Source organism: Chiloscyllium punctatum, unplaced genomic scaffold, assembly GCF_047496795.1.
Source record: "Chiloscyllium punctatum isolate Juve2018m unplaced genomic scaffold, sChiPun1.3 scaffold_283, whole genome shotgun sequence".
Lineage (NCBI taxonomy): Eukaryota > Metazoa > Chordata > Chondrichthyes > Orectolobiformes > Hemiscylliidae > Chiloscyllium > Chiloscyllium punctatum.
Window position 1 is genome coordinate 279675 of NW_027310017.1, and position 12500 is coordinate 292174.

Here is a 12500-nt window from a genome sequence, read left to right on the forward strand (position 1 = left end):
GTTGGTATAAATCAGTAACCACTGACACTTAGAATTTTTTCGGGTTGGTATAAATCAGTAACCACCGACACTTAGAATTTTTTCGGCTCAGTAGAAATCAGTAACCAAGCGCATTTTTGAATTGGTTACTGATTTCTCCGTTCGAGTTGCGGCTGCGGTTGGCTTCAAATAGTGGTGGGGGCTTAATTATCGCCGAGGGGAGCATGTCCCGGTGGTGTGGCCGAGGATGGAGTGCCTTTTGAAGGGGGTGTTTCTGAATTTGGACCCTTTTTGAGTTGCATGGCCGGATGGGTGTGGTTTTGAAGGGTGTGTCTGTCTGGAGTGGCACCGGCGTTGGTGTGAGGCTGAGGGTGGGCGTTCGGTTCCTGGTTAGGGATAGGGAAAGGGTGAGACTTAGCTTTAGTGCTCGTGCCCCCGATTTTGGTAATGTTTGACGTCAATTTTCCAAGGAGGCGAATGCAAGGCTTCAGAGGGACTTTGAGTGTTCGGGGGCGGGGTAGCTCAGCCGGATTTGCCCCGGCGGTTCTGCGGACGGTGTTGACTTCGAGGGCGGACCGGCCCCCGTGTTCAGTCCGAATATCGTGCATTGTTAACGGCGGGAAGTGTTCCAAAAGGGAATGGGATTGAATGTGACTGCTGAAGCCGACTTTGAGACCTGTAACGCGGGTAGCTCAGCCGGATTTGACCCGGCGGTTCTGGCGACGGTCTCGCCTTCGAGGGGGGAGCGCCCCGCGTGTTCAGGCCGAATTTTGTGCATTTCCATCGGCGGGAAGAGGTCCAAACGGGAATGGGATTGAATGTGACTGCTGAAGCCGACATTGAGACCTCTAACGCGGGTAGCTCGGCAGGATTTGACCCGGCGGTTCTGCCGAAGGTCTCACCTTCGAGGGGGGAGCGTCCCGCGTGTTCAGGCCGAATATCGTGCATTGTTAACGGCGGGAAGTGTTCCAAAAGGGAATGGGATTGAATGTGACTGCTGAAGCCGACATTGAGACCTCTAACGCGGGTAGCTCGGCCGGATTTGACCCGGCGGTTCTGGCGACGGTCTCGCCTTCGAGGGGGGAGCGTCCCGCGTGTTCAGGCCGAATTTTGTGCATTTCCATCGGCGGGAAGAGGTCCAAACGGGAATGGGATTGAATGTGACTGCTGAAGCCGACATTGAGACCTCTAACGCGGGTAGCTCGGCCGGATTTGACCCGGCGGTTCTGCCGAAGGTCTCACCTTCGAGGGGGGAGCGTCCCGCGTGTTCAGGCCGAATTTTGTGCATTTCCATCGGCGGGAAGAGGTCCAAACGGGAATGGGATTGAATGTGACTGCTGAAGCCGACATTGAGACCTCTAACGCGGGTAGCTCGGCCGGATTTGACCCGGCGGTTCTGCCGAAGGTCTCACCTTCGAGGGGGGAGCGCCCACCGTGTACAGGCCGATTTTCATGCATTTCCAACCGTGGGAAGGGGTCCGAAAGGGGATGGGGGTGAACGTGACTGCTCAACCCGACTTTGAGACCTGTAACGCGGGTAGCTCAGCCGGATTTGACCCGGCGGTTCTGGCGACGGTCTCGCCTTCGAGGGGGGAGCGTCCCGCGTGTTCAGGCCGAATTTTGTGCATTTCCATCGGCGGGAAGAGGTCCAAACGGGAATGGGATTGAATGTGACTGCTGAAGCCGACATTGAGACCTCTAACGCGGGTAGCTCGGCAGGATTTGACCCGGCGGTTCTGCCGAAGGTCTCACCTTCGAGGGGGGAGCGCCCACCGTGTACAGGCCGATTTTCATGCATTTCCAACCGTGGGAAGGGGGCCGAAAGGGGATGGGGGTGAATGTGACTGCTCAACCCGACTTTGAGGCATCTAACCCGGGTAGCTCAGCCGGGTTTGACCCGGCGGTTCTGCCGACGGCCTCGCCTTCGAGGGGGGAGCGTCCCCCGTGTACAGGCCGATTTTCATGCATTTCGAACCGTGGGAAGTGGCCCAAAAGGGGATGGGAGTGAATGTGACTGCTCAACCCGACTTTGGCGCTTCCGAGCCGGGTAGCTCAGCCGGGTTTGACCCGGCGGTTCTGCCGACGGTCTCGTCTTCGAGGCGGGTGCCTCCCCCGTGTACAGGCCGATTTTCATGCATTTCGTACCGTGGGAAGTGGTCCAAAAGGGAATGGGGGTGGACGTGACTGCTCATACCGACATCGAGACTTGTAAGCCGTGTAGCTCGGCCGGGTTTGATCCGGCGGGTCTGCCGACGGTCTCGTCTTCGAGAGGGGGGCCTCCCCCGTGTACAGGCCGATTTTCGTGCATTTCCAACGGTGGGAAGAGGTTCATAAGGGGATGGGGGTGAATGTGACTGCTCAACCCGACTCTGAGGCTTCTAACCCGGGTAGCTCGGCCGGGTTTGACCCGGCGGTTCTGCCGTCGGTCTCGCCTTCGAGAGGGGCGCCTCCCCCGTGTACAGGCCGATTTTCGTGCATTTCGAACCGTGGGAAGTGGTCCAAAAGGGGATGGGGGTGGACGTGACTGCTCAACCCGACTTTGAGGCTTCTAACCCGGGTAGCTCGGCCGGGTTTGACCCGTCGATTCTGCCGATGGTCTCGTTTTGGAGGGGGGAGCCTCCCCCGTGTTCAGTCCGATTTTCGTGCATTTCGAACCGTGGGAAGTGGCCCAAAAGGGGATGGGAGTGAATGTGACTGCTCATACCGACTTTGGCGCTTCCGAGCCTGGTAGCTCAGCCGGGTTTGATCCGGCGGTTCTGCCGACGGTCTCGTCTTCGAGGCGGCTCCCTCCCCCGTGTACAGGCCGATTTTCATGCATTTGCAACGGTGGGAAGTTGCCCAAAAGGGGATGGGAGTGAATGTGACTGCTCAACCCGACTTTGGCGCTTCCGAGCCTGGTAGCTCAGCCGGGTTTGAACCGGCGGTTCTGCCGACGGTCTCGTCTTCGAGGCGGCTCCCTCCCCCGTGTACAGGCCGATTTTCGTGCATTTCGAACCGTGGGAAGTGGTCCAAAAGGGAATGGGGGTGGACGTGACTGCTCAACCCGACTCTGAGGCTTCTAACCCGGGTAGCTCGGCCGGGTTTGATCCGGCGGTTCTGCCGACGGTCTCGTCTTCGAGGCCGGTGCCTCCCCCGTGTACAGGCCGATTTTCGTGCATTTCCAACGGTGGGAAGTGGTCCAAAAGGGAATGGGGGTGGACGTGTCTGCTCATACCGACTTTGAGACTTGTAAGCCGGGTAGCTCAGCCGGGTTTGTTCCGGCGGTTCTGCCGACGGTCTCGTCATCGAGGGGGGAGCCTCCCCCGTGTCCAGGCCGATTTTCATGCATTTCCAACCGTGGGAAGTGGTCCAAAAGGGAATGGGGGTGAATGTGACTGCTCATACCGACTTTGAGACTTTTAAGCCGGGTAGCTCAGCCGGGTTTGACCCGGCGGTTCTGCCGACGGTCTCGCCTTCGAGGGGGGAGCGTCCCCCGTGTTCAGGCCGAATTTTGTGCATTTCGAACCGTGGGAAGTTGCCCAAAAGTCGATGGGAGTGAATGTGACTGCTCAACCCGACTTTGAGACTTGTAAGCCGGGTAGCTCAGCCGGGTTTGACCCGGCGGTTCTGCCGACGGTCTCGTCTTCGAGGCGGGTGCCTCCCCCGTGTACAGGCCGATTTTCATGCATTTCGTACCGTGGGAAGCGGTCCAAAAGGGGATGGGAGTGAACGTGACTGCTCATACCGACTTTGGCGCTTCCGAGCCGGGTAGCTCAGCCGGGTTTGACCCGGCGGGTCTGCCGACGGTCTCGCCTTCGAGGGGGGAGCGTCCCCCGTGTTCAGGCCGAATCTTGTGCATTTCGAACCGTGGGAAGTTGCCCAAAAGTCGATGGGAGTGAATGTGACTGCTCAACCCGACTTTGAGACTTGTAAGCCGGGTAGCTCAGCCGGGTTTGACCCGGCGGTTCTGCCGACGGTCTCGTCTTCGAGGCCGGTGCCTCCCCCGTGCACAGGCCGATTTTCGTGCATTTCCAACGGTGGGAAGTGGTCCAAAAGGGAATGGGGGTGGACGTGTCTGCTCATACCGACTTTGAGACTTGTAAGCCGGGTAGCTCAGCCGGGTTTGTTCCGGCGGTTCTGCCGACGGTCTCGTCATCGAGGGGGGAGCCTCCCCCGTGTCCAGGCCGATTTTCATGCATTTCCAACCGTGGGAAGTGGTCCAAAAGGGAATGGGGGTGAATGTGACTGCTCATACCGACTTTGAGACTTTTAAGCCGGGTAGCTCGGCCGGGTTTGACCCGGCGGTTCTGCCGTCGGTCTCGCCTTCGAGGCGGGTGCCTCCCCCGTGTACAGGCCGATTTTCGTGCATTTCGAACCGTGGGAAGTGGTCTAAATGTCGATGGGAGTGAACGTGACTGCTCAACCCGACTTTGAGACTTGTAAGCCGGGTAGCTCAGCCAGGTTTGACCCGGCGGTTCTGCCGACGGTCTCGCCTTCGAGGGCGGACCCTCCCCCGTGTACAGGCCGGTTTTCGTGCATTTCGAACCGTGGGAAGTGATCCAAAAGGGAATGGGGGTGAACGTGACTGCCCAACCCGGCTTTGAGACTTGTAAGCCGGGTAGCTCAGCCGGGTTGGACCCGGCGGTTCTGCCGACGGTCTCGACTTCGAGGCGGGTGCCTCCCCCGTGTACAGGCCGATTTTCATGCATTTGCAACGGTGGGAAGTTGCCCAAAAGTCGATGGGAGTGAATGTGACTGCTCAACCCGACTTCGAGACTTGTAAGCCGGGTAGCTCAGCCGGATTTGACCCGGCGGTTCTGCCGACGGTCTCGCCTTCGAGGGGGGAGCCTCCCCCGTGTACAGGCCGATTTTCGTGCATTTCCAACGGTGGGAACAGGTTCAAAAGGGGATGGGAGTGATTGTGACTGCTCAACCCGACTCTAGGGCTTCTAACCCGGGTAGCCCGGCCGGGTTTGACCCGGCAGTTCTGCCGACGGTCTCGTCTTCGAGGCGGGTGCCTCCCCCGTATACAGGCCGATTTTCATGCATTTCGAACCGTGGGAAGTGGTCCAAAAGGGAATGGGGGTGGACGTGTCTGCTCATACCGACTTTGAGACTTGTAAGCCGGGTAGCTCAGCCGGGTTTGATCCGGCGGTTCTGCCGACGGTCTCGCCTTCGAGGGGGGAGCCTCCCCCGTGTTCAGTCCGATTTCCATGCATTTCCAACCGTGGGAAGTTGCCCAAAAGGGGATGGGAGTGAATGTGACTGCTCAACCCGACTTTGGCGCTTCCGAGCCGGGTAGCTCAGCCGGGTTTGACCCGGCGGTTCTGCCGACGGTCTCGTCTTCGAGGCGGGTGCCTCCCCCGTGTACAGGCCGATTTTCATGCATTTGGAACCGTGGGAAGTGGTCCAAAAGGGAATGGGGGTGGACGTGACTGCTCATACCGACTTTGAGACTTGTAAGCCGGGTAGCTCAGCCGGGTTTGACCCGGCGGTTCTGCCGACGGTCTCGCCTTCGAGGGGGGAGCCTCCCCCGTGTTCAGTCCGATTTTCGTGCATTTCCCACGGTGGGAAATGGTATCTTTCATTACGGGGACAAGGGTCTGAAGCGGTGAAGTCAGTAACCGGCATAGTTAAGGAAAGGGTTCGAATTTTCTCAACAGTACGAAAAAAGTGAGCAGGGAAGCTAGAGAAGGTGTCAGTGAGTCCCAAACGAGTGAACCGCAAAACTTAGGGAAATGCCCGAAAGCGTTTTAAAGGGTGAAATCGGGAACGAGGAAATGATCGGAAAGTGCCTGAAAGTGCTAAATGAGTAAACAGAAAAACGAAGAAAAATGTTTGAAAAGAAGAAGTGAGTAACCAGGAAAACTTAGAAAAATGTTCAAAACGAAGAAATCAGTAACCAGGAAAACTTAGAAAAATGATCAAAAAGAAGAAATGAGTAACCAGGAAAACTTAGAAAAATGTTTAAAAAGAAGAAATCAGTAACCAGGAAAACTTAGGAAAATGTTTAAAAAGAAGAAATCAGTAACCAGAAAAACTGCGAAAAATGTTTAAAAAGAAGAAATGAGTAACCAGAAAAACTTAGAAAAATGTTTAAAAAGAAGAAATCAGTAACCAGGAAAACTTAGAAAAATGTTTAAAAAGAAGAAATCAGTAACCAGGAAAACTTAGAAAAATGTTTAAAAAGAAGAAATCAGTAACCAGGAAAACTTAGAAAAATGTTATAAAAGAAGAAGTGAGTAACCAGAAAAACTTAGAAAAATGTTTAAAAAGAAGAAATCAGTAACCAGAAAAACTGCGAAAAATGTTTAAAAAGAAGAAATCAGTAACCAGAAAAACGGCGAAAAATGTTTAAAAAGAAGAAATCAGTAACCAGAAAAACTTAGAAAAATGTTTAAAAAGAAGAAGTGAGTAACCAGAAAAACTTAGAAAAATGTTTAAAAAGAAGAAATGAGTAACCAGAAAAACTTAGAAAAATGTTTAAAAAGAAGAAATCAGTAACCAGAAAAACTTAGAAAAATGTTTAAAAAGAAGAAATCAGTAACCAGGAAAACTTAGAAAAATGTTTAAAAAGAAGAAATCAGTAACCAGAAAAACTGCGAAAAATGTTTAAAAAGAAGAAATCAGTAACCAGAAAAACTTAGAAAAATGTTTAAAAAGAAGAAGTGAGTAACCAGAAAAACTTAGAAAAATGTTTAAAAAGAAGAAATCAGTAACCAGAAAAACGGCGAAAAATGTTTAAAAAGAAGAAATCAGTAACCAGACAAACTGCGAAAAATGTTTAAAAAGAAGAAATCAGTAACCAGAAAAACTTAGAAAAATGTTTAAAAAGAAGAAATCAGTAACCAGAAAAACGGCGAAAAATGTTTAAAAAGAAGAAATGAGTAACCAGAAAAACTTAGAAAAATGTTTAAAAAGAAGAAATCAGTAACCAGAAAAACGGCGAAAAATGTTTAAAAAGAAGAAATCAGTAACCAGAAAAACTTAGAAAAATGTTTAAAAAGAAGAAATCAGTAACCAGAAAAACTGCGAAAAATGTTTAAAAAGAAGAAATCAGTAACCAGGAAAACTTAGAAAAATGTTTAAAAAGAAGAAATGAGTAACCAGGAAAACTTAGAAAAATGTTTAAAAAGAAGAAATGAGTAACCAGGAAAACTTAGAAAAATGTTTAAAAAGAAGAAATCAGTAACCAGAAAAACTTAGAAAAATGTTTAAAAAGAAGAAATCAGTAACCAGAAAAACGGCGAAAAATGTTTAAAAAGAAGAAATGAGTAACCAGAAAAACTTAGAAAAATGCTTAAAAAGAAGAAATCAGTAACCAGGAAAACTTAGAAAAATGTTTAAAAAGAAGAAATCAGTAACCAGGAAAACTTAGAAAAATGTTTAAAAAGAAGAAATCAGTAACCAGGAAAACTTAGAAAAATGTTATAAAAGAAGAAGTGAGTAACCAGAAAAACTTAGAAAAATGTTTAAAAAGAAGAAATCAGTAACCAGAAAAACTGCGAAAAATGTTTAAAAAGAAGAAATCAGTAACCAGAAAAACGGCGAAAAATGTTTAAAAAGAAGAAATCAGTAACCAGAAAAACTTAGAAAAATGTTTAAAAAGAAGAAGTGAGTAACCAGAAAAACTTAGAAAAATGTTTAAAAAGAAGAAATGAGTAACCAGAAAAACTTAGAAAAATGTTTAAAAAGAAGAAATCAGTAACCAGAAAAACTTAGAAAAATGTTTAAAAAGAAGAAATCAGTAACCAGGAAAACTTAGAAAAATGTTTAAAAAGAAGAAATCAGTAACCAGAAAAACTGCGAAAAATGTTTAAAAAGAAGAAATCAGTAACCAGAAAAACTTAGAAAAATGTTTAAAAAGAAGAAGTGAGTAACCAGAAAAACTTAGAAAAATGTTTAAAAAGAAGAAATCAGTAACCAGAAAAACGGCGAAAAATGTTTAAAAAGAAGAAATCAGTAACCAGACAAACTGCGAAAAATGTTTAAAAAGAAGAAATCAGTAACCAGAAAAACTTAGAAAAATGTTTAAAAAGAAGAAATCAGTAACCAGAAAAACTTAGAAAAATGTTTCAAAAGAAGAAGTGAGTAACCAGAAAAACTTAGAAAAATGTTTAAAAAGAAGAAGTGAGTAACCAGAAAAACTTAGAAAAATGTTTAAAAAGAAGAAATCAGTAACCAGAAAAACTTAGAAAAATGTTTAAAAAGAAGAAATCAGTAACCAGAAAAACTGCGAAAAATGTTTAAAAAGAAGAAATCAGTAACCAGGAAAACTTAGAAAAATGTTTAAAAAGAAGAAATGAGTAACCAGGAAAACTTAGAAAAATGTTTAAAAAGAAGAAATGAGTAACCAGGAAAACTTAGAAAAATGTTTAAAAAGAAGAAATCAGTAACCAGAAAAACTTAGAAAAATGTTTAAAAAGAAGAAATCAGTAACCAGAAAAACGGCGAAAAATGTTTAAAAAGAAGAAATGAGTAACCAGAAAAACTTAGAAAAATGTTTAAAAAGAAGAAATCAGTAACCAGAAAAACGGCGAAAAATGTTTAAAAAGAAGAAATCAGTAACCAGAAAAACTTAGAAAAATGTTTAAAAAGAAGAAATGAGTAACCAGAAAAACTTAGAAAAATGTTTAAAAAGAAGAAATCAGTAACCAGAAAAACTTAGAAAAATGTTTAAAAAGAAGAAATCAGTAACCAGAAAAACGGCGAAAAATGTTTAAAAAGAAGAAATCAGTAACCAGAAAAACGGCGAAAAATGTTTAAAAAGAAGAAATCAGTAACCAGAAAAACGGCGAAAAATGTTTAAAAAGAAGAAATCAGTAACCAGACAAACTGCGAAAAATGTTTAAAAAGAAGAAATCAGTAACCAGAAAAACTTAGAAAAATGTTTAAAAAGAAGAAATCAGTAACCAGGAAAACTTGGAAAAAAACACTTAGAAAAATTTTCAGCAAAGTGTGAAAAATATTCTAAGTGTCAGCGGAGGAAAATGCTGCAGCATCGGGAAAGATTCGCAAACTTACACCGAACATGTGCTCCGAAGTGCCGGAGGAATTGGGTGAATTGAGCCCGGCAAATGGCCAGCTGTCGTTTTGTGCCTGCAGCCCGAAAACTTTAACTTTGTCTGTCGCGGAAGTCCGGACCGAGAAAAATCCAAACGGTTTTGACCGGACCGAGTTCCAGACCGATGCAGTCAAATTTGGAATTCAGACCCATTCAGTGCCACTTGTAGTTTTTCCGCAGTGAGGTTGGCGGGGTACCCGGAGATATATGGGAACACGATTTTTAGAACAAAATGGCGGCGCGGGACCGTTCTGAAAGGCATCCGAAAAACGGTTCCACGGGCATAGCACTTTAATGACAGGTATGAGTGCATGCCGGAGAGCTCTTGGAAGTCGAATTTTTGACACTTTGTCAATTTTTTGACAGATTTGACAAACTCTTTCTGTCTGTTCTAAGAGTCAGTCAGAGACTTGTGCGGCGGTCTTTTGACACTATTGGAGGGCGGGCAAACCCCACGTTGACTCCGGCCGTCCCTCCACAGGCGCTCGTGTCCAAAATGAAGGCGAGAGACGCGAGTGGCCTGGTTCCCTTGGGTGTTGCCAAGAAGGCTGCGGGCTGACCGTTGCCTGAGCACTCCCTAAAGCCTCTTGTGATGAGAGCAGACCTCGCCTGCCGCACGACCGGCTCTGGGAGTCGTTGGGCCGCTATTTGTGAATAGTCTGGTCCTCCTCTGCCACCCGGACAAGCGCGATGGCTCTGCCGCCCTGCGGTGCTCGTCACCCAGGTTTGGGGAACACGATACTCGTAACAAAAATAAAAGGCGGCTCGGGACCTGCAGGCGAAAGGGGTCCCGTGGTGCTAAGCACGTCGACTTCGGGTCTCGGTGCAAGCCGGAGAGCTCACGGAAGTCTAAAGTTTTCGGCACGTGGTCGAATCTTTTCAAAGGCTTACCCGGCTCTTTCCGTCCATTCTGAGAGTAAGTCAGAGGCCGGTGCGGAGGTCTCTTGACAATCGGAGGGGGTGGTGGCCCTCCGCAGGCGCTCGTGTCGAAAATGAAGGCGAGAGACGCGAGTGGCCTGGTTCCCCTGGGTGTTGCCAGGAAGGCTGCGGGCTGACCCTTGCCTGAGCACTCCCTAAAGCCTCTTGTGATGAGAGCAGACCTCGCGCGCCGCACGACCGGCTCTGGGAGTCGTTGGGCCGCTATCTGTGAATAGTCGGGTCCTCCTCTGCCACCCGGCCAAGTGCGATGGCTCTGCCGCCCTGCGGTGCTCGTCACGCAGGTATGGGGCACACGATGCTCGTAACAGCAAATAAAGGCGGCTCGGGACCTGCAGGCGAAAGGGGTCCCGTGGTGCTTCGCACGTCGACTTCGGGTCTCGGTGCAAGCCGGAGAGCTCACGGAAGTCTAAAGTTTTCGGCACGTGGTCGAATCTGTTGAAAGGCTTACCCGGCTCTTTCCGTCCATTCTGAGAGTCAGTCAGAGGCCGGTGCGGCGGTCTATTGACGACCGGAGGCTCCCATGGGTGTTGCGATGAGGGTGGAGGGCACAGAACCTTGCCTTAGCACTCCCTAATAAAGCCTCTTGTGAAGAGAGCAGACCTCGCGCGCCGCACGACCGGCTCTGGGAGTCGTTGGGCCGCTATCTGTGAATAGTCGGGTCCTCCTCTGCCACCCGGCCAAGTGCGATGGCTCTGCCGCCCTGCGGTGCTCGTCACGCAGGTATGGGGCACACGATGCTCGTAACAGCAAATAAAGGCGGCTCGGGACCTGCAGGCGAAAGGGGTCCCGTGGTGCTTCGCACGTCGACTTCGGGTCTCGGTGCAAGCCGGAGAGCTCACGGAAGTCTAAAGTTTTCGGCACGTGGTCGAATCTTTTGAAAGGCTTACCCGGCTCTTTCCGTCCATTCTGAGAGTCAGTCAGAGGCCGGTGCGGCGGTCTATTGACGACCGGAGGCTCCCATGGGTGTTGCGATGAGGGTGGAGGGCACAGAACCTTGCCTTAGCACTCCCTAATAAAGCCTCTTGTGAAGAGAGCAGACCTCGCGCGCCGCACGACCGGCTCTGGGAGTCGTTGGGCCGCTATCTGTGAATAGTCGGGTCCTCCTCTGCCACCCGGCCAAGTGCGATGGCTCTGCCGCCCTGCGGTGCTTGTCACGCAGGTATGGGGCACACGATGCTCGTAACAGCAAATAAAGGCGGCTCGGGACCTGCAGGCGAAAGGGGTCCCGTGGTGCTTCGCACGTCGACTTCGGGTCTCGGTGCAAGCCGGAGAGCTCACGGAAGTCTAAAGTTTTCGGCACGTGGTCGAATCTTTTGAAAGGCTTACCCGGCTCTTTCCGTCCATTCTGAGAGTCAGTCAGAGGCCGGTGCGGCGGTCTATTGACGACCGGAGGCTCCCATGGGTGTTGCGATGAGGGTGGAGGGCACAGAACCTTGCCTTAGCACTCCCTAATAAAGCCTCTTGTGAAGAGAGCAGACCTCGCGCGCCGCACGACCGGCTCTGGGAGTCGTTGGGCCGCTATCTGTGAATAGTCGGGTCCTCCTCTGCCACCCGGCCAAGTGCGATGGCTCTGCCGCCCTGCGGTGCTCGTCACGCAGGTATGGGGCACACGATGCTCGTAACAGCAAATAAAGGCGGCTCGGGACCTGCAGGCGAAAGGGGTCCCGTGGTGCTTCGCACGTCGACTTCGGGTCTCGGTGCAAGCCGGAGAGCTCACGGAAGTCTAAAGTTTTCGGCACGTGGTCGAATCTTTTGAAAGGCTTACCCGGCTCTTTCCGTCCATTCTGAGAGTCAGTCAGAGGCCGGTGCGGCGGTCTATTGACGACCGGAGGCTCCCATGGGTGTTGCGATGAGGGTGGAGGGCACAGAACCTTGCCTTAGCACTCCCTAATAAAGCCTCTTGTGAAGAGAGCAGACCTCGCGCGCCGCACGACCGGCTCTGGGAGTCGTTGGGCCGCTATCTGTGAATAGTCGGGTCCTCCTCTGCCACCCGGCCAAGTGCGATGGCTCTGCCGCCCTGCGGTGCTCGTCACGCAGGTATGGGGCACACGATGCTCGTAACAGCAAATAAAGGCGGCTCGGGACCTGCAGGCGAAAGGGGTCCCGTGGTGCTTCGCACGTCGACTTCGGGTCTCGGTGCAAGCCGGAGAGCTCACGGAAGTCTAAAGTTTTCGGCACGTGGTCGAATCTTTTGAAAGGCTTACCCGGCTCTTTCCGTCCATTCTGAGAGTCAGTCAGAGGCCGGTGCGGCGGTCTATTGACGACCGGAGGCTCCCATGGGTGTTGCGATGAGGGTGGAGGGCACAGAACCTTGCCTTAGCACTCCCTAATAAAGCCTCTTGTGAAGAGAGCAGACCTCGCGCGCCGCACGACCGGCTCTGGGAGTCGTTGGGCCGCTATCTGTGAATAGTCGGGTCCTCCTCTGCCACCCGGCCAAGTGCGATGGCTCTGCCGCCCTGCGGTGCTCGTCACGCAGGTATGGGGCACACGATGCTCGTAACAGCAAATAAAGGCGGCTCGGGACCTGCAGGCGAAAGGG